The sequence below is a fragment of the Triticum dicoccoides genome, chromosome 7B (genome assembly GCF_002162155.2).
Source record: "Triticum dicoccoides isolate Atlit2015 ecotype Zavitan chromosome 7B, WEW_v2.0, whole genome shotgun sequence".
NCBI lineage: Eukaryota > Viridiplantae > Streptophyta > Magnoliopsida > Poales > Poaceae > Triticum > Triticum dicoccoides.
Genome location: NC_041393.1, coordinates 233,929,877 through 233,951,046, shown reverse-complemented (window position 1 = coordinate 233,951,046; position 21,170 = coordinate 233,929,877).

Here is a 21,170-nt window from a genome sequence, read left to right as displayed (position 1 = left end):
GCCCCACTTGGTGGACCCCCGGGACCCTCCCGGTGGTCCCGGTACGTTACCGATAAAACCCGAAACTTTTCCGGTGACCAAAACAGGACTTCCCATATATAAATCTTTACCTCCGGACCATTCCGGAACTCCTCGTGATGTCCGGGATCTCATCCGGGACTCCAAACAACATTCGGTAACCACATACAAACTTCCTTTATAACCCTAGCGTCATCGAACCTTAAGTGTGTAGAACCTATGGGTTCAGGAATCATGCAGACATGACCGAGACGTTCTCCGGTCAATAACCAACAGCGGGATCTGGATACCCATGTTGGATCCCACATGTTCCATGATGATCTCATCGGATGAACCACGATGTCAAGGACTCAATCGATCCCGTATACAATTCCCTTTGTCTAACGGTATTGTACTTGCCCGAGATTCGATCGTCGGTATACCGATACCTTGTTCAATCTCGTTACCGGCAAGTCTCTTTACTCGTTCCGTAACACATCATCCCGTGATCAACTCTTTGATCACATTGTGCACATTATGATGATGTCCTACCGAGTGGGTCCAGAGATACCTCTCCGTCAACCGGAGTGACAAATCCCAGTCTCGATTCATGCCAACCCAACAGACACTTTCGGAGATACCTGTAGTGCACCTTTATAGCCACCTAGTTACGTTGTGACGTTTGGTACACCCAAAGCATTCCTATGGTATCCGGGAGTTGCACAATCTCATGGTCTAAGGAAATGATACTTGACATTAAAAAAGCTTTAGCATACGAACTACAATCTTTGTGCTAGGCTTAGGTTTGGGTCTTGTCCATCACATCATTCTCCTAATGATGTGATCCCGTTATCAACGACATCCAATGTCCATGGTCAGGAAATCGTAACCATCTATTGATCAACGAGCTAGTCAACTAGAGGCTTACTAGGGACATGGTGTTGTCTATGTATCCACACATGTATCTGAGTTTCCTATCAATACAATTATAGCATGGATAATAAACAATTATCATGAACAAGGAAATATAATAATAACTAATTTATTATTGCCTCTAGGGCATATTTCCAACAGTCTCCCACTTGCACTAGAGTCAATAATCTAGTTCACATCGCCATGTGATTAACACTCATAGGTCACATCGCCATGTGACCAACATCCAAAGAGTTTACTAGTGTCACTAAAGTAGTTCACATCATCATGTGATTAAGACTCAATGAGTTCTGGGGTTTGATCATGTTTTGCTTGTGAGAGAGGTTTTAGTCAACGGATCTGCAACATTCAGATCCATATGTGCTTCGCAAATCTCTAGGTCATATTGTAAATGCTGCTTCCACGCTCCACTTGGAGCTTTTCCAAATGGTTGCTCCACTATACGTATCCATTTTGCTACTCAGAGTCATTCGGAAAGGTGTTAAAGCTTGCATCGACGTAACCCTTTACGCCGAACTCTTTATCACCTCCATAATCGAGAAACATGTCCTTATTTACTCCAAGGACAATTTTTTGACCGCTGTCCAATGAACCCCATTCCTGGATCATTCTTGTACCCCTTGACTGACTCATGGCAAGGCACACTTACGATGCGGTACACAGCATAGCATACTACAGAGCCTATGTCTGAAGCATAGGGGACGACCTTCGTCCTTTCTCTCTTTTCTGCCGTGGTCGAGCTTTAAGTCTTAACTTCATACCTTACATCTCAGGCAAGAACTCCTTCTTTGACTGATCCATCTTGAACACCTTCAAGATCATGTCAAGGTATATGCTCATTTGAAAGTATTATTAAACATTTTGATCTATCTTATAGATCTTGATGCTTATTGTTCAAGTAGCCTAATCCAGGTTTTCCATTGAAAAACACTTTTCAAACAACCCTATATGCTTTCTACATCATTTCTGATCAACAATATGTTAACAACATATACTCATCAGAAATTCTATAGTGCTCCCACTCACTTCTTTGGAAATACAAGTTTCTCATAAACTTTGTACAAACCCAAAATCTTTGATCGTCTCATCAAAGTGTACATTCCAACTCCGAGATGCTTACTCCAGTCCTTAGAAGGATTGCTGGAGCTTTGCATACCTTTTAGCATCCTTAGGATCGACAAAAACTTTTTGACTGTATCGCATACAACCTTTCCTTACGAAGACTGGTAAGGAAACTCGTTTTGACATCCATCTGCCAGGTTTCATAAATGCAGCTAATGCTAACATGATTCTGACGGACTTAAGCATCGCTACAGATGAGAAAATCTCATCGTAGTCAACTCCTTGAACTTGTGAAAAAACTCTTCGCCACAAGTTGAGCTTCATAGACGGTGACATTACCGTCCACGTCCGTCTTCTTCTTAAAGATCCATTTATCTCAATGGCTTGCCGATTAACGGGCAAGTCCACCAAAGTCCATGCTTTGTTCTGATACATGATCCTATCTCGGATTTCATGGCTTCTAACCATTTGTCGGAATATGGGCCCACCATCGCTTCTTCATAGCTCGTAGGTTCATTGTTGTCTAGCAACATGACCTTCAAGACAGGATTGTTGTGCCACTCTGAAGTGGTACGCATCCTTGTCAACGTACGAGGTACGGTAGTGACTTGATCCAAAACTTCATGATCACTATCATAAGCTTCTACTTCAATTGGTGTAGGTGCCACAGGAACAACTTCCTATGCCCTGCTACACACTAGTTGAAGTGATGGTTCAATAACCTCATCAAGTCTCCACCATCCTCCCACTCAATTCTGCGAGACAAACTTTTCCTCGAGAAAGGACCCGATTCAAGAAACAATCCCTATTACTTTCGGATCTGAATTAGGAGGTATACCCAACTGTTTTGGGTGTCCTATGAAGATGCATTTTATCCGCTTTGGGTTCGAGCTTATCAACCTGAAACTTTTTCACATAAGCGTCACAGCCCCAAACCTTTTAAGAAACGACAACTTAGGTTTCTCCAAACGGTGTCGTCTCAACGGAATTACATGGTACCCTATTAAAGTGAGTGCGGTTGTCTCTAATGCCTAACCCAGGAACGATAGTGGTAATTCGATAAGAGACATCAAGGTACGCACCATATCCAATAGGGTGCTACTTATGATGTTCGGACACTCCATCACACTATGGTGTTCCAGGCGGTATTAATTGTGAAACAATTTCCACAATGTCTTAATTGTGTGCCAAAACTCGTAACTCAGATATTCATCTCTATGATCATAACATAGACATTCTATCCTCTTGTCACGAAGATCTTAAACTTCACTCTGAAATTACTTGAACCATTCAATAATTCAGACTTGTGTTTCATCAAGTAAATATACTCAACATCTACTCGAATCATCTGTGAAGTAAGAACATAACGATATTCACTGCATGCCTCAGCACTCATTGGACTGCACACATCAAAATGTGTTACTTCCAACAAGTTGCTATCTAGTTCCATCTTACTGAAACCAAGGCTTTTCAGTCATCTTGTCCTTGTGGTATGATTTGCATATCTCAAGTGATTTAAAATCAAGTGAGTCTAAATGATCCATCTGCATGGAGTTTCTTCATGCGTATGCACCAATAGACATGGTTCGCATGTCTCAAACTTTTCAAAAATGAGTGAGTCCAAAGATCCATCAACATGGAGCTTCTTCATGCGTTTTAAACCAATATGACTTACATGGCAGTGCCACAAGTAAGTGGTACTATCATTACTATCTTATAATTTTTGGCATGAAAATGTCTATCACTATGATCGAGATTCAATAAACTATTCCTTTAGGTGCAAGACCATTGAAGGTATTATTCAAATAAATAGAGTAACCATTATTCTCCTTAAATGAATAACCGTATTGCGATAGACATAATCCAATCATGTCTATGCTCAATGCAAACACCAAATGACAATTATTCAGGTTTAATACTAATCTTGATGGTAGAGGGAGCGTGCGATGTTTGATCACATCAAACTTGGAAACACTTCCAACACATATCGTCAGCTCACCTTTAGCTAGTCTCCGTTTATTCCGTAGCTCTTTTATTTCGTGTTACTAACACTTAGCAACCGAACCGGTATCTAATACCCTGGTGCTACTAGGAGTACTAGTAAAGTACACATTAACATAATGTATATCCAATATACTTCTATCGACCTTGCCAGCCTTCTCATCTACCAAGTATCTAGGGTAATTCCGCTCTAGTGACTATTCCCCTTATCACAGAAGCACTTAGTCTCGGGTTTGGGTTCAACCTTGGGTTTCTTCACTGGAGCAGCAGCTGATTTGCCGTTTCATGAAGTATCCCTTCTTGCCCTTGCCCTTCTTGAAACTAGTAGTTTCACCAACCATCAACAATTGATGCTCCTTCTTGATTTCTACTTTCGCGGTGTCAAACATCGTGAATACCTCAAGGATCATCATATCTATCCCTGATATGTTATAGTTCATCACGAAGCTCTAGCAGCTTGGTGGCAATGACTTTGGAGAAACATCACTATCTCATCTGGAAGATCAACTCCCACTCGATTCAAGTGATTGTTGCACTCAGACAATTTGATCACAAGCTCAACGATTGAGCTTTTCTCCCTTAGTTTGCAGGCTAAGAAAATCGTTGGAGGTCTCATACCTCTTGACGTGGGCACGAGCCTGAAATCCCAATTTCAGCCCTCGAAACATCTCATATGTTCCGTGACGTTTCGAAAACGTCTTTGGTGCCTCTACTCTAAACCATTTAACTGAACTATCACGTAGTTATCAAAACGTGTATGTCCGATGTTCGCAACATCTACAAACAACGTTTGGGGTTCAGCACACTGAGCGGTGCATTAAGGACATAAGCTTTCTACTGTCCGCATAATCGCTACTATCAACTTTCAGTTATATTTTCTCTAGGAACATATCTAAACAGTGGAACTAAAGCGCGAGCTTACGACATAATTTGCAAAGATCTTTTGACTATGTTCAGGATAATTAAGTTCATCTTATGAACTCCCACTCAGATAGACATCCCTCTAGTCATCTAAGTGATTACATGATCCGAGTCAACTAGGCCGTGTCCGATCATCACGTGAGACGGACTAGTCATCATCAGTGAACATCTTCATGTTGATCGTATCTACTATATGACTCATGCTCGACCTTTCGGTCTCTTGTGTTCCGAGGCCATGTCTGTACATGCTAGGCTCATCAAGTCAACCTAAGTGTTTCGCGTGTGTAAATCTGTCTTACACCCGTTGTATGTGAACGTAAGAATCCATCACACCCGATCATCACGTGGTGCTTAGAAACGACGAACTTTCGCAACGGTGCACAGTTAGGGGGAACACTTTCTTGAAATTTTCATGAGGGATCATCTTATTTACTACCGTCGTTCTAAGAAAATAAGATGCATAAACATGATAAACATCACATGCAATCAAATAGTGACATGATATGGCCAATATCATTTTTGCTCCTTTTGATCTCCATCTTCGGGGCTCCATGATCATCATCATCACCGGCATGACACCATGATCTCCATCATCATGATCTCCATCATCTGTCTTCATGAAGTTGTCTCGCCAACTATTACTTCTACTACTATGGCTACCGGTTAGCAATAAAGTAAAGTAATTACATGGCGTTGTTTAATGACACGCAGGTCATACAATAAATAAAGACAACTCCTATGGCTCCTGCCGGTTGTCATACTCATCGACATGCAAGTCGTGATTCCTATTACAAGAACATGATCAATCTCATACATCACATATCATTCATCACATTATTCTTGGCCATATCACATCACATAGCATACCCTGCAAAAACAAGTTAGACGTCCTCTAATTGTTGTTTGCATGTTTTACGTGGCTGCTATGGGTTTCTAGCAAGAACGTTTCTTACCTACGCAAAAACCACAATGTGATATGTCAATTGCTATTTACCCTTCATAAGGACCCTTTTCATCGAATCCATTCCGACTAAAGTGGGAGAGACTGGTACCCGCTAGCCACCTTATGCACCAAGTGCATGTCAGTCGGTGGAACCTGTCTCACGTAAGTGTACGTGTAAGGTCGGTCCGGGCCGCTTCATCCCACAATACCGTCGAAACCAGATTGGACTAGTAACGGTAAGCATATTGAACAAGATCAACGCCCACAACTACTTTGTGTTCTACTCGTGCAAAGAATCTACGCAATAGACCTAGCTCATGATGCCACTGTTGGGGAACGTAGCAGAAATTCAAAATTTTCCTACGTGTCACCAAGATCGATCTATGGAGAAACCAGCAACGAGGGGAAGGAGAGTGCATCTACATACCCTTGTAGATCGCTAAGCGGAAGCGTTCAAGAGAACGGGGTTGAAGGAGTCGTACTCGTCGTGATCCAAATCACTGGAGATCCTAGTGCCGAACGGACGGCACCTCCGCGTTCAACACACGTACAGCCCGGTGACGTCTCCCACGCCTTGATCCAGCAAGGAGAGAGGGAGAGGTTGAGGAAGACTCCATCCAGCAGCAGCACAACGGCGTGGTGGTGATGGAGGAGCGTGGTAGTGCAGCAGGGCTTCGCCAAGCACCGCGAGATATGAGGAGAAAGAGAGGTAGGGCTGCGCCAACAGGAGAAGAAACTCATGTCTTGGGCTGCTCCAATGCCTCCACTATATATAGGGGGAGAGGGGGCTGCGCCCCCACCTAGGTTTCCACCCCTAGGGGGCAGCGGCCAGCCCTAGATGGGACTTGGAGGGGGCGGCCAAGAGGGGGAGAGAGGGGGCGCGCCCTAGGGTGGGCCTATAGGCCCATCTGCGCCTAGGGTTTCCCCTCTCCCCTCCTAGCTACGCCTTGGGCAAGGGTGGGAGGCGCACCAGCCCACTCTGGGGCTGGTCCCTTTCCACTCTAGGCCCATGCAAGCCTCCGGGGCCGGTGGCCCCACTTGGTGTACCCCCGGGACACTCCCGGTGGTCCCGGTACGTTACCGATAAAACCCGAAACTTTTCCGGTGACCAAAACAAGACTTCCCATATATAAATCTTTACCTACGGACCATTCTGGAACTCCTCGTAACGTCCGGGATCTCATCCGGGACTCCAAACAACATTCGGTAACCACATACAAACTTCCTTTATAACCCTAGCGTCATCGAACCTTAAGTGTGTAGACCCTAGGGGTTCGGGAATCATGCAGACATGACCGAGACATTCTCCGGTCAATAACCAACAACGGGATCTGGATACCCATGTTGGCTCCCACATGTTCCACGATGATCTCATCGGATGAACCACGATGTCAAGGACTCAATCGATCCCGCATACAATTCCCTTTATCTAACGGTATTGTACTTGCCCGAGATTCGATCGTCGGTATACCGATACCTTGTTCAATCTCGTTACCGGCAAGTCTCTTTACTTGTTCTGTAACACATCATCCCGTGCTCAACTCTTTGATCACATTGTGCACATTATGATGATGTCCTACCGAGTGGGCCCAGAGATACCTCTCCGTCAACCGGAGTGACAAGTCCCAGTCTCGATTCGTGCCAACCCAATAGACACTTTCGGAGATACCTGTAGTGCACCTTTATAGCCACCCAGTTACGTTGTGACGTTAGGTACACCCAAAGCATTCCTATGGTATCCGGGAGTTGCACAATCTCATGGTCTAAGGAAATGATACTTGACATTAAAAAAGCTTTAGCATACGAACTACGATCTTTGTGCTAGGCTTAGGTTTGGGTCTTGTCCATCACATCATTCTCCTAATGATGTGATCCCGTTATCAACGACATCCAATGTCCATGGTCAGGAAACCGTAACCATCTATTGATCAACGAGCTAGTCAACTAGAGGCTTACTAGGGACATGGTGTTGTCTATGTATCCACACATGTATCTGAGTTTCCTATCAATACAATTATAGCATGGATAATAAACGATTATCATGAACAAGGAAATATAATAATAACTAATTTATTATTGCCTCTAGGGCATATTTCTAACACAAACTCGCGGGAGGAGCCCTCGGCGTGGATTCCAGGAGGAACAACGCGCACCGCTGTGACCCGCCGGCGCTGACGGCGGCGTCGTCAATGGCGCTCGGCGTCAGCTCCTGCAGGGCCTTCAATGTGGGCATACAAGGGCAGCGGAAACCCTGGCGGCGGTCGCTGGCACTAAGGCCTCGACACCTCCTGCCGCGCACCCTCGTCTCGGCGGCAGAGGACCAACCGCTTCTTCGGCGGAAGCGGATCAGGACCCTCTCGAGGGCCCTTTCCCTTCTCTTCTACGGAGAACCGACGGATGGGTGCCATCAGTGTGAGACGGAGCAATGGAGAAGATGAAGAAGAGGAGGAGTAGCAGAGGAATATGAACCAGAATGGCTCGCGCCGTTCAATACTTATAGCCGGAGGAGGCCAACCGTCAGCTTCCACGATCGCAGGCAATCATGACCTGTTTTTGCATGCAGGGACTTGTCAGTTCGTGCAGTTGCCGAGGCGTCGTGGGGGTTGCGGAGACGCCCGCGTCCAATCAACCGCCACGTGGCACCCAAGGCCGCAGGCTGTTAGGGCCCGCGACGCTTCGCACTTGCCCTATCGCCTCTCTGCTCGGCCAAGTCCGGGCGCGCCTTGGGCCCGGGGGCTACTATGGGCATTCTGGGAACGGGGGTCCCCAGACTTGCCTGCCTACGGCCTGCGGCGTGGCTCAAAGGGGGACCAGCATGGCCCATCTTCATCAGCACAAGCTGAAGACCCTCGCGAGGGGCCAAGTCTTGCGGGGCGGACGACAAGGAGCTTCCTCAGGCACGGCCTCGTCAGGCTGGTTCACGAGGAGGCGAAGAGTTCAAGGCGGGGTACCTCGCGAGGTGCCCATGACGCAAGCCATGACGACCAAGGGCACCTGCCGGGTGCCGGCCCGTGCAGTGTCCTTCTTTCCTCTTTGGTGCAAGGGGAGAAAGCGCAGGCGAGAGCATCAAGCAAAGGTATCCATTTCGGTGCAACAAGACCAAGACCAGTCCAACGGCAGGATGGAGGTCACCGTGGAGCCCAAATCAGTGTCACCACCAGAGCCTTTGACAGGCGAGGACCAACTTTAGTCAGGATAAGTGTACTAGATGTCCCCTTCAAATTGGCCAATTGTTGGCGCCCTTCCCGCTCAATATTTGGGAAGAGGCCCGGGGCCTTCGCCTATAAATAGGACTAGCCACCCACCGTGTAAGGAGACCGATCAATCCATACGGCCAAAGGGAGAGACTTCGAGAATAGACCCTCGCGAGGTTGTTCTTCCTTGTATTGTTCATCATCAGCCTAAGAGGCAATCCACCACACCACACACTGGAGTAGGGTATTACACCACAATGGTGGCCTGAACCAGTATAAATCATGTGTCTCTTGCGTTGTTCTTCTCGTAGATTAGATCCTAGCGATTCGGCGAGGAACAGGTAGGTAGAAGGCGAAACCTCCGCGTGCACCCCAGTGTTCGAACCTCAAGGGTCTGCCGGAACCCTAAATCCGACAGAGATATATGGCTGTTCCGCGGCAATGCGCGGGGACTCATCTAGTAGTATTTAGGAACGGAGGGAGTACTATGTAAAGAGTTAGGTGTCGCACGGTGTCCAGAAAATATGGTGATAGTGTGAGGTGGGCCATGTAATCATTGAGCCTGTGTGTTTTCACTGCTCTTACACTTCTCCGCTGTAAGAATGGAGAAAATTGTAATCTAGTAGTACCTCCTTTCGCCGAAAGCATGGGACATCCAGCAGTCCTACCACCTCAGTAATAAAGACCAGTGAGTCATCAAATCACATAGACCCAGTAGTAAGTTGGACGGACGAAGCAACCATCACTCTTGCGCCAGTGAGAGGTCGCGTCCGCTTTTCTCGGGCATGAATGCGGCACCGATTCTTTGGAGCAGCGCTGACCGTTTCGTGCGGGAAGCGCGAGCGGGCGATGGAGGGGCTTTGGGTGGGCCAGGCTGGTCAGGAGCAGGCGTGGCAGCTGTCCGCCTGTCCCTACCGGACATGCCCAGAAACGAGAGGATGCACCAACTCTCGCGGATAAAATCGTACACTACACACCATCTCTCTGTAGGAGTAGGTCGATCTGTTGCTCTCTCTAACACACACATGCTATTAAACACACACACACACACACACACACACACACACACACACACACACCTTGGTCATGCTGCACCTTCTAACGTGACTTATTACACCTAGACGGAGGGAGTAGTAAGTACGAGATACGGTGGCACACTGACTTAGGTCGAATACAAGTGCCAAAAATTGTGTGCATGTTATAATAAGGATTCACTTAAAATAGTACGTGAGTGAATAGAGGGATCAATTGGACAGTGTTCCCGAGCAGTAGCGAGATGTGTGAGGTAAGATACACCGCTGGCGCTTTTACTTTTTCTTATTAATTTGTTTGTTTCACCCTCTCACTGGTGGGACCCACCGTACTACGTGGAGATAGGTAAGGTGACTAAGGCTGCATTATTTCTGCACCATTGTGGATAGTCTTACCACCAAAGCCACATGACACGATTATGATTTAAATCACAATGACTCCCACACACACAAAAAAAAGAAAACACACGGCATGCTTGTCACACAAATGGAGGAATGTATAAAAGGTTATTTTTCTCTCGTTGAACATAACGGGAGGGTTGTGTAGCTGGTTAGCCTGTTCGCTCATCAAACTTGAGGTCTCGGGTTCCACTCAAAAAAAACTTGAGGTCTCGGGTTCGATAACTACACTTGAGCATAATTTGTGCCAGGAGGATTCTTTGACTGGTCAAAATCGATGGATACAGAGCTATACGATCTCGTAGTGACCGTATAATCACCTCATCATGTACTCTATAAGATGCAGCCTCGGCGCTTGTTTTCTAGGGTTTACACGCTTCACACACTCTCTCTCCAATATATATATATACACGCTGGAGCCTCAGCGCTTGTAGTTGCTCTCTTCACACTCTCTCACCCTCTCCTGATCTAAACAAGACTTCGTTGGCCTCTCTCTCCCCTCACTGCTTCTCAAAGAGCCGGCAGGATCCGTCCGCCGGGAAGGGAAGGAGGCTTAACGTTGTCGCCGTCGACGAGGGAGGGAATCCACTACCGGCGCAGCTGTTCACTTTCACCCAGCGGCGACGCGGGAGGGCCTCCGACCCCTTCTTCTTCGCCATCGTCCCGTCGCTCACCGAACCACGCCCCAAGAACCTTAAGGTATAATTTACTTATTCCACATGCATTTCTCTAGCTGCATGTATACCATGAATCTAGGACGTGGTTCAAAGAGGAAAGGAGTGTGGGAAAGTAGTGGGGAAAGTTGTATCGCATAAATCTAGGACGTGGTTCAAAGAGGAAAGGAAGGGGCGAAAGTACGAGTACAGACTGGCTATCCAGCACCTACGTTAGTCAAAAACGGAAAACAATGACAAACGCAGTATGCACATATGTAACAAACTGATCTTTTGTTTTGGCGGACAAGGCTGTAGAGTTTGAGCAGGACTAGATTTGCTGCGCTCACATAGGGAAAGGTGTCTAAAGATAACAAAACTGGGACCAACACAAATATGCTCCTTGGTTGTTTGTTCTTTGTTGCAACAGACTGTGCATGACCACAGTACATCGGTAGATGCACATGGTGCTGGTGCGTCCACTGTCCCGTGCAACTCTTTAGTTGTTATTAATCTAAGGCCCTGTTTGGTTAAAAACTCCCTAGTCCCTACCTGCTTGGTTCCAGGGACTAAACATGGACTAGAGGTTATTAAATGACATGCTAAAAGACCATGTTACCCCTAGTAATGAACTAATAGAGACAAGGTGCGATGCGTGGCAGGGGCAACTGTTGGAAAAAGTCCCAAAAAGGCTCCCTCGGGGTCTTCTTTCTTTAGTCCCAAAAATGCCCACTTTTAGCCCCTAAAAGTCCCTCCTGTTTGGTTTAGATGGAACTGACACAGAGTTTTTTTAGTCCCTACACCAAAATGACCCTGTAAACAAACACCCTCTAATAATGCCGTTGGAAAATTGATGCAATGCCACAGTTAAAAGCAAATTACATGTTTAAGGAATTTTATTGTTAATATAATCTCTATGTTAATATTAATCAATGCCACCATTTGAGAAATGCTACTGTCTTGCTTTCTTTCCCATCTAGATAAGGTAGATGCTTCTTTTTGTTGGCTTCTATGTCATCCACCGTTATTGACCACTAGTTGTTTCCTTTGCACCTCTGTGTAAACAGGGTTATCTACTTGACCTTGTTGCCATTGTGACCTTTTGTTGCACTGCACAAAACACTTTTGTTTTAAGAGTGTTTTGTGCAATTCAACCAAAATGTCACACCGACAACATTGCTTGATTGCTTGATCTTAGTGGAACTGCACAAGAGCAGATCTTACTTCCTATCCGTGTTGGCAAATTTGGTTCGGATCTTCTTCTTGTGAGTTGTTTGAATTTCGCATCATGAGAGGTCAGTACTAGCCTTCTTTCACATGATTCTGTAGTGTGCTTTCATATGTTGTGCTACTTGTATGGTAATGTTGCTTGATTTTAGTGAACTGCACAAATGGAGGCAAGACTTCCTGTCTGTATGTGCACCGTAATATCCCATTGAGGTAAGATAAGGATATTTCACAACTATTGGCCTATATTTTGCCACTTTTATCAGAAAATTAATGTCATTGTTTAGTGCTATACTTGTGCTCCCTAATTGACATGCCAAATCTTACATTAAAGGCGAAGCTTGTCTGTTATTGAACCAAGTGATGAAGGGGAAGAACAAGCAGAAAAAAATCAACTCCCGGTGCTGTAATGAAGCACTGGAACTATGATGACACAAGTAATGATATAGTTTTGCATCTTAATTTATTGCTATGGCTGGAACGAGCAATTGTTTTGCCACTGATTTGATGACACTCTTAATGTAATACGTAATTATCTCTACTTGTGCAAACAGGGATCTTCTTTGAAGATACCATATATTTTAGTGGAACTACACAAGAAGATGTTGGAAACATTACACTAATCGAGGAGTATATATTAAGCATGGCCACCACAGTAGATAGCAACAGATGGTTCCGGAGAAGTGCTTGATCTGTATGCTCTACACAATAAGCCTCTTGACAAAGGTTGGTACTCGCCCACTGATTTCATCCATATAATTGAGCTTTGTCATCTCTATTGGTGTTGTGCTACTATTTAGATACTATCATGAAAAATTGGTATTGTCCTTGAGAAGTGCTTCATCTGTGTTGTTTTAAATATTTCCTTTCCTTTTTTTCGAGCAAACAGGGATGCTAGCATTTAGTTGTCCTCTTGTCTTTGCACAACAGGATCTTCTTCCTTTGAAGAAGAATATGGAGTACCTGAAGTGACTAGTTTCGATTATGCCAGGATGAAGAAGCCTTGTCTATCTTCTCATCACAAGGAGCAGTTGAAGGATGGTTACATTACTCCCCACAAGACCAAACTAACTTCAGCTCAGAAGGACCGACAAATCTCCATTTTTTTGTTGTTATGCTCGAGTACAATGTTGTTCTAGGATTCTTTCTGGTGGGTTCCATTTTTCTAAAAGTGTGATGTACATGGACCATGTAGGTGCATGTTTAAACTGTCAATTCATAGTACATATTGCTTTATACAAATCACTTTTTTGTATTTGTGCATACAGGGGTGCTCAGCTTGATTTCAATGGGAACTACACAAAATGTTCATGAATACATCGAATCATTCATTTCCACCACAAGAAAGGAGGTGCCGATAAGTTCAAGGCATTGCAACATATAAAGGCGAAATCATACAAGCTATGCGCGAATTTGGTTGATTTTGGTGGAACTGCACAAAAAAACAACTGGTATATTTAGCACGAGGTGCCATGTCAATGTCCGAACTAATGGCAAACCCAGCCCATTCCAAAATCGTAGGCATTTGATATTTTGGAAAGGGACAACCTTGTCAAATTTTGCTCATTCATTTTAGCAAGACATGCGTTTGATATATTCGAATGGGACGCCCTTTGCTGTCAGCAACGTTGATCAATATTTTTGTTTATTCTTTAATTGTGAAGTAAATATTGCCTCTGACATGTGAGTCGTTGAGATGCATAATCATCGATTGTTTTGAATGTTCTCTATGAATTGTCAGTCCTGTATGTTTGATTGCAACGTACATAAACGCTAAAAAGCTGCTCGAACTCTTTGTACTCCTTCTGTTCCTTTTACTTTGCACATTGTGAAAGTGCATACTTTTTTGTATAAGATTGGTCAAAGTAGAGATACTTTGAGTGCAGAGAAAACTTGCATGCAGACTAGAAAGGACCGGAGGGAGTACATGTGAAACTGCTGCAAACGAGGTGATCACCGTGGGAATAATGCTAGTACGTATTGTTTTGCATGTTCATCCAATGCCAGTGATATAGGAATTTGAACTAATCAAAATAAATTCATTCATACACGGTTGGATTTCATATAAACATGCCGGATTTCATTACATTTCATACAATCTTCAACTAAAAAGGTGTGCACTGGAGGTATAATTAATTAACCAAAGCTACCCACCTGTGTCCCGCTGAGCCGAACAGAAGCTTCAGTGACTTAACTGCAGGCGCAGTTGCGTAATTGACATGTGGCCTGTTGGGCCCACGTGTCAGTCAGCCAACTGCACCAGCAGTTAAGTAGAAGCAGCATTCTTCTCCAGCACAGCTCTCCGACTCCACCGCCAAGAAGCTAACCGACCGTCAATGGTCAACCCGCCTAGCTTGGCTTCAACCGAAGGGTAGCAGCGGTGGCCTTGCTTGGACCCGAGCGGCGGCGACATACCGTGTTCTACTCTTCCTCATTTTCTGTGTGGCGCGGCCTCGTTCGCAGCGGGGCGGGGCCTCGGCGGAGTCGGCGATGTCCTCTGTCTCATTGCCGGCTGGCGGCGCCTCGGCGGAGCGGTGGAAATCCTCCCCCTCATTGCCGGCAGGGTGGGGCCTCGGCTGAGCCGACGATGTCCTCTGCCTCGTTGTTGGTGGGGTGAGGCCTCGGCGGAGCCGGCGGTGTCCTCTGCCTTGTTGTTGGTGCCACGGGGCCTCGGCGGAGCAGGGCCTCATCGACGCCAGCGAAGCAGGCACTCGTCAGAGCTGGCATTGTCCTCTGCCTCGTCCTCGGTCTCGCCAAACAGTGCCTTGCCCATTTATCGCCCTCTTTGTAGGCGGCCGCAGCCTCCGCCACCCGCATGCGGTACCGCCAGCGCTCGAGGTGGCCCTCGTGGGCGGAGCGGTACGAGTCGAGCAGCGCCTCCTGCTCCGCCCGCTCTGTGGCAATCTGCTCGTCCGCCTACAGGTGCTCCTGGAGGAGATGGTGGTTGTAGGAGGCGTCGGCCTGTGCCTCCCGGAACTGCTCCTCACGCATCTGCCTCACCGTGTCCATATATTGGGCATGGGCCTCGCCAATGGTCATGGTGCGATGCACCGGCGAGGATGGCGCAGAGGAGGGGGTTGGCGCCGGATCGTTGACTACCATGTTCTCCATTGGGACGTCGTCATCCTCCGGTTGCCTGCCGGCCAGCCGGTCGGCGGCAATGGCTGCCATCTCCTTGTGGTCCATCGTCTGCCTGTCCCGAAGAGCGAGCGCGAGGAAGCCATGGTGGGCCGTAGTGGTGTGGATAGGAGAAAGGGAACGAATGTGGATGACTGTGGGTATGGCCGGCGCAGCAGCTTATATAGCAATGGTGGGCGGCGGAGGGACGGACGTGTGGCGCCGGAGTAGCCACCTCGGCAACCGTGTATCATTAATGTGGGCGGCAGATGGACGGACGGATGGCACTTGTGTCGTTTGAAGGCGGAGCAATCACTTGCACCGGGAAGCGGGGCAGGCGGCGCTGACTGTTTCGGGCGGAAAGCGTGCGCGGGCGAGGAGATGACTTTACTTGGAGAGGATGACAATGGGGACCCACTAGGGCCATAGCCTCACGTACGCAAGTGCCTCCTTATTATATATATATATATAACTATAATTTATTTTGCTCCCTCCTGGTTTCCTGACATCACGGTCCCACACCATTATCAACCTATGTACTCCCTCCTTTCCGGTTTGTAGGGCTTATCTCAAATTTTTTTTTCCATTTTATAAGGCTCAATTTGGTTGTTTTCCATCACATGTTCAGATTCCAAGGTGCATTAAATCATTGCATGCAAGTATTAAGAGAAAATTGACCAATGCATGTACTTTATGCATTCATGCATTGCAATTAAGGCATTGATAAACATAATTTTTTTGAGGATAACAAGAGCATTAATTTGGTGCTTTTGCAAAACTATAAAAAGTATTCCACCACTCGCCATCTACCTTGATTGGTGAGATTTTTGAATTGAGCACTATAAGAGCAAGTACAATAGACCTGAGTCAACGGGCTATAAGAAATAAACTAGCATATTTCTGCTTAGTTGGAGGAAAGAGAAGAGGAGAGAGAAGGTAAGCGGGCTCTTCATGAAGAGCCAGCTCTAGCACGTGCTCCTAGGCACTTTGTGAGAATGAAAGGTGGGTCGCATAATAAAAAAGTAGTGCACTCTTTTAATCTACTATTGTACATGTTGGCTATAAGATGGGTTGTAGATGACATGGCACTTGCTTATGCCAGCAACTAGCTATACTATTAACCATGCTCTAAACCAGAAAGGAGGGAGTAGTCAATAAACGAGAGAATTGCACAAGAAGCGGCCGACAGCTGGGACCAAGCAACTCGTGCAGTATTTGTGTTTTTGAGGTGTGAGCACTGCAGAGTTCTTCGATGTTTAGCCCAAATATTAATTTTTCTCCTCTGAACAACAACGAAAACATTGCTGCAGGTATTAACTGGGAGGGTTGTGGCCCGTCTAGCCAATGCCAGATATCCAACCCATATATTAATTTTTTTCAAGCTAAAAATGGCTAGCCCATCTATACTCTTTTTTAGGAATAACCAGGCAAGGTCAAGTTGTTATTCTCCGCCCCGCTGGGCTACAAATCTTTCCTAGGAGGGATGCATTAGGCTTAACAAGAAAATGGGATTTAAGAAATAATAAATGCGATGTAATTATAAAAACTGGGCAGTAACTATAAAAAATGCACCAAACACGTAATTACTTTATAAAATATTATTTTCGGATATTGAAATTTTTAATTTCATTAATTGTTGCGAGCGCAATGTTTCGTTGGATTTTTATGTAATATAAATTTATATTGAAATTGTATTTAATCTGACTAGAAATTTCGGGATAAAAATATATCGGATCCCATCAAAATGTGGGAAATTTATTGAATTCTGTTTTGAACGGTTGGTTGAAATGGGTTGTACTTTTAACAAACTGTAAATGGGTTGTAGTAAATTCCATTAGAATTCAAAAATGGGCTGCACATTCTTACAAATCTCAAATGGGCTATAAGTTCTCTGCCACACACTTCTGGCCTTACTAAGTTGACGCGTATGCAAGGCTTTGTCAACTTATAGTTAGCACACGGTTCTAGAAGCAGTTGCCGTTGGATGTCCATCCAACGGATGCTGTGCTTCTTCTTCAATCTTGGATATTCTAGCTTCACCCGCCCAAAAAATGATTCCTCCCCCTGACATCTGGGGGCACCGTTTCGGAAGTTGACCTGTGGGCCTACTAAGTTGACGTACCAAGGGCTTTGTCAACTTAGTCAATATAAACGATTCTAGCTACAGTGATCGTACGATGTCCATCCAATGGCCGTCATGCTTCTTCCACCTCTGGTCTTCTTGCTCCAGCCGCCCAAAGCAGCGCCGGTCGTGCCGCCTGCTCCTGCCTCTCGTGGTCGGTTGTGCTGCCGCGGAGGCCTCACCGCCCCCTACTACTCCCGTCGCTGGCTAGGCGATATCTCCACTCACCCACACCCCCTGTTATTCTGAGGCAACGACAGCCTCACACCGCAGTCGAACCAGTGAACCCTTGTACTGCTCTCCACGTGGGCATCCACTGCCGCGTCTTCCCCGGCTCCGTGTCGTCCCCATCCTAGGCCTCGTCGTCGTCCACCGCCGTGGTGCTCTCGGCGTGGCGTGGTCAACGTGGTCAAGGAACGACTTCCATCGGATGTGGGCTGTATGTGGAGAGGCTGACAGCTGGGTCCACGGCCGCAGCAAAGAAGTGCCTCCTTATTACATGGAAAATAATGATTCCTCCACCTGACAGCTGGGAACCACCGGACGGGCCACTGTACTTCACAAAAAAAACGTTTCCCCCCAGACTGCTGGGACCCATCAGCTACATATTCGCACGCAAGGAAGTGCGTCCGAAAAAAGATGATTCGCCCCCCTGACTGCTGGGATCTAGCAGCTACATCTTCGCACGCAAGGAAGTGCCTGACAGTCGGTACCCACCTGGTCGAAGCGTATGTAGCGTTGTCATTCTGGTCGCGAATGTGTACGTACATACTGGTGGATGTAGAGGCGCGCACGTGTCGTAGTAGAGGCACACACGTGTCGTAGTAGAAGCGCGCACGTGTCGTAGTAGAGGTGCACACGTAGCATGTACACGTGCGTACAGCGGCCAGTGTGCAAGAAATAAAATACGGCCACGTATGTGTACATACGGGCGGGGTCTCGAACGCCTACTCATGCATACGTACGGCCAGGGCATGTGCACATGGCTGGGTCAGAATGGAGAAATAGCGTCGTCGTCGTGTTCATGGGGAGCCAACCGGCTGGGTCGGAACGGAATGCGTCGTCGTGTTCATCGGGAGGGCTTGGACGGACCAGGCGATGGAAACGAGGCCTGGCGTACCGCAGAACGGGGGAAACGGCCATGTGTTCGACCGGCCACGTTCGAAATGGGACCTTGTTCATCGGGAGGGGTCTGGCGTACCGCAAAATGGAGGAAACAAACCTTCTACGGTCGAAACAGGGGTCCTGTTGATCGGGAGGGGTGTGCCGTACCGCAAAACGGACGAAACGGACTTGTGTTGGAGCGCTAATGTCGAAACGGGGGTCATGTTCATCGGGAGGGCGGTGGCGTACCGCAAAACGGGACTCCACGGGATACTGTTCATCTCCACCGTCGACCTCCTCCAACCTCCACGGGCTATTGATCATCCACTGTCGACCTCCTCCATCCTCCACGGGCTCCTGTTCATCTAGCCTCCACCGTGCGCTACTCCACCGGCTACTGTTCAACCACCCCTCCACGGGCTCCTGTTCAACCACCCCTTCACGGGCTACTGTTCATCCACCCCTCCACCGTCTACTGTTCATCCAGCCCTCCACGGGGTCGTCATGTTCATCCAGCCCTCCACGGGGTCCTGTTCATCCAGCCCTCCATGGGGTCCTGTTCATCCAGCCCCAACCGGCTCGATCGATCGGGGTCCTGTTCATCCAGAGGCAACACCACGGAGTCCTGTTCATCCACCCCCACTGCTCACTGTTCATCCAAACCCCCTGCAACACTCACTGTTCGTCCAGAGGCAGCATCGATCGGGTTCAGTTAGCAGCAGTAGCGAAGGAGTCGCTCGATCGGGTTCAGTTAACAGCCATCGACCGATCGCTCGGGTTCAGTAACGCGTAGCCTGCAGTGCAATCACTCGTGTTCATTTAGAGTCTGATAAAGGCAAAGGTGTCCCATCTTTCGATTAGATGATGGATATCGCTTTGGTGGAAGTCGACTTTGACGATCCGACTACGAACGTGCGAGGACGTCGCGCCTTAGCAATCGCTAAACCAACTCCGAGAGGTTATTGACCACGCCGGAGCACGATCAACCTGACCACGAGGGTCTGTTTCCTGCGAGTAAACGAAGAACAAGCAAGAAACTGAGATTGCAATCTGGATATTGCGAATATAAGACGAAAGCTTTATTGATCAAGGTGGGGTTCTGTGACGCCTTTGTCTAGTTGTTGAACACAAACGAAGTACGTGAAGTTGCATCTATGGCAAACTTTAATCTAAACAAAACCCAAAGTCTAAGCGACGCCCTAAGGGTTGTATATATGGAGGAAGAGAGGGGGGGAATTTCGTGGCCCTTGAGGGAGGGGTCCGAAATCAACCCTATCTCTTGTTTCCCCACACATACGGACTCTAAAAACAGCCTATAATGAAGTATTTCGAAATTACATGGGCCTGGCCCGATAATAAGGTGACGCAGCACCTAGAATAGCCTGTGGACGAAAGTTATGAAATAGCATCTTGTATATTTCGTCCAAGGCTTCATGCACTCATTATGGTGGCTTCAACGTCCTAAAATCATCATTTGTAACTATGTTCTTGTTCCCCTTGTGCATGCCATCATCTCCATGCTTGTTCTTGCTCCAATGTTCATCCTTCTCCAAGCTAGGCCCTTCATTTGTAAGCACAACAAATGTATCCAATTTAGGCAGCATCATATTCTCATGAACATTAGAATCATTACCAAGAAACGAAAGTACCTGGTAATTTAATTGGCGTGCACGAGCTCTAGTAATTGGTCCAGTATATGTAGCGGCAGGGGTTGTGGGTGTAACAATGGTTTTGATGTCCTCATCATCCTCCCCTTCTTGAAATGAAGTCGTCCTCGACGGAAGTTCATCTTCCTCTCCCAAATAAGGCTTCAAATCTGCAATGTTAAAAGTGGGACTAACCCCAAAATCTGTAGGCATCTCAAGTTTGTATGCATTATCATTTATTTTCTCTAACACCTTAAAAGGTCCGTCAGCACGTGGCATTAGCTTTGATTTGCGCAAATCAGAAAATCTATCCTTACGCAAATGTAACCAAACAAGATCTCCAGGTGCAAACACAACATGTTTTCTACCCTTATCTCCAGCACGTTTATATTTAGCATTCATATGCTCAATGTTTTCCTTAGTTAACTCGTGCATTTTTGAAATCAATTCAGCACGTTGTGTAGCATCAAAATTAACATTCTCCGAAGATGGAAGATGCAATAAATCAATAGGTGCACGAGGTAGGAAGCCATACACAACTTCAAAAGGGCACATCTTAGTAGTAGAATGCAATGAACGATTATATGCAAATTCAATATGAGGCAAGCATTCCTCCCACATTTTCTTATTATTCTTCAAAACAGCCCTAAGCATAGTAGACAATGTTCTATTGACTACTTCAGTTTGTCCATCAGTTTGGGGGTGACAAGTAGTACTAAAAAGCAGTTTAGTCCCCAACTTAGCCCATAAACATCTCCAAAAGTGGCTAAGAAATTTAGTATCACGATCTGAAACAATAGTATTTGGCACACCATGCAAG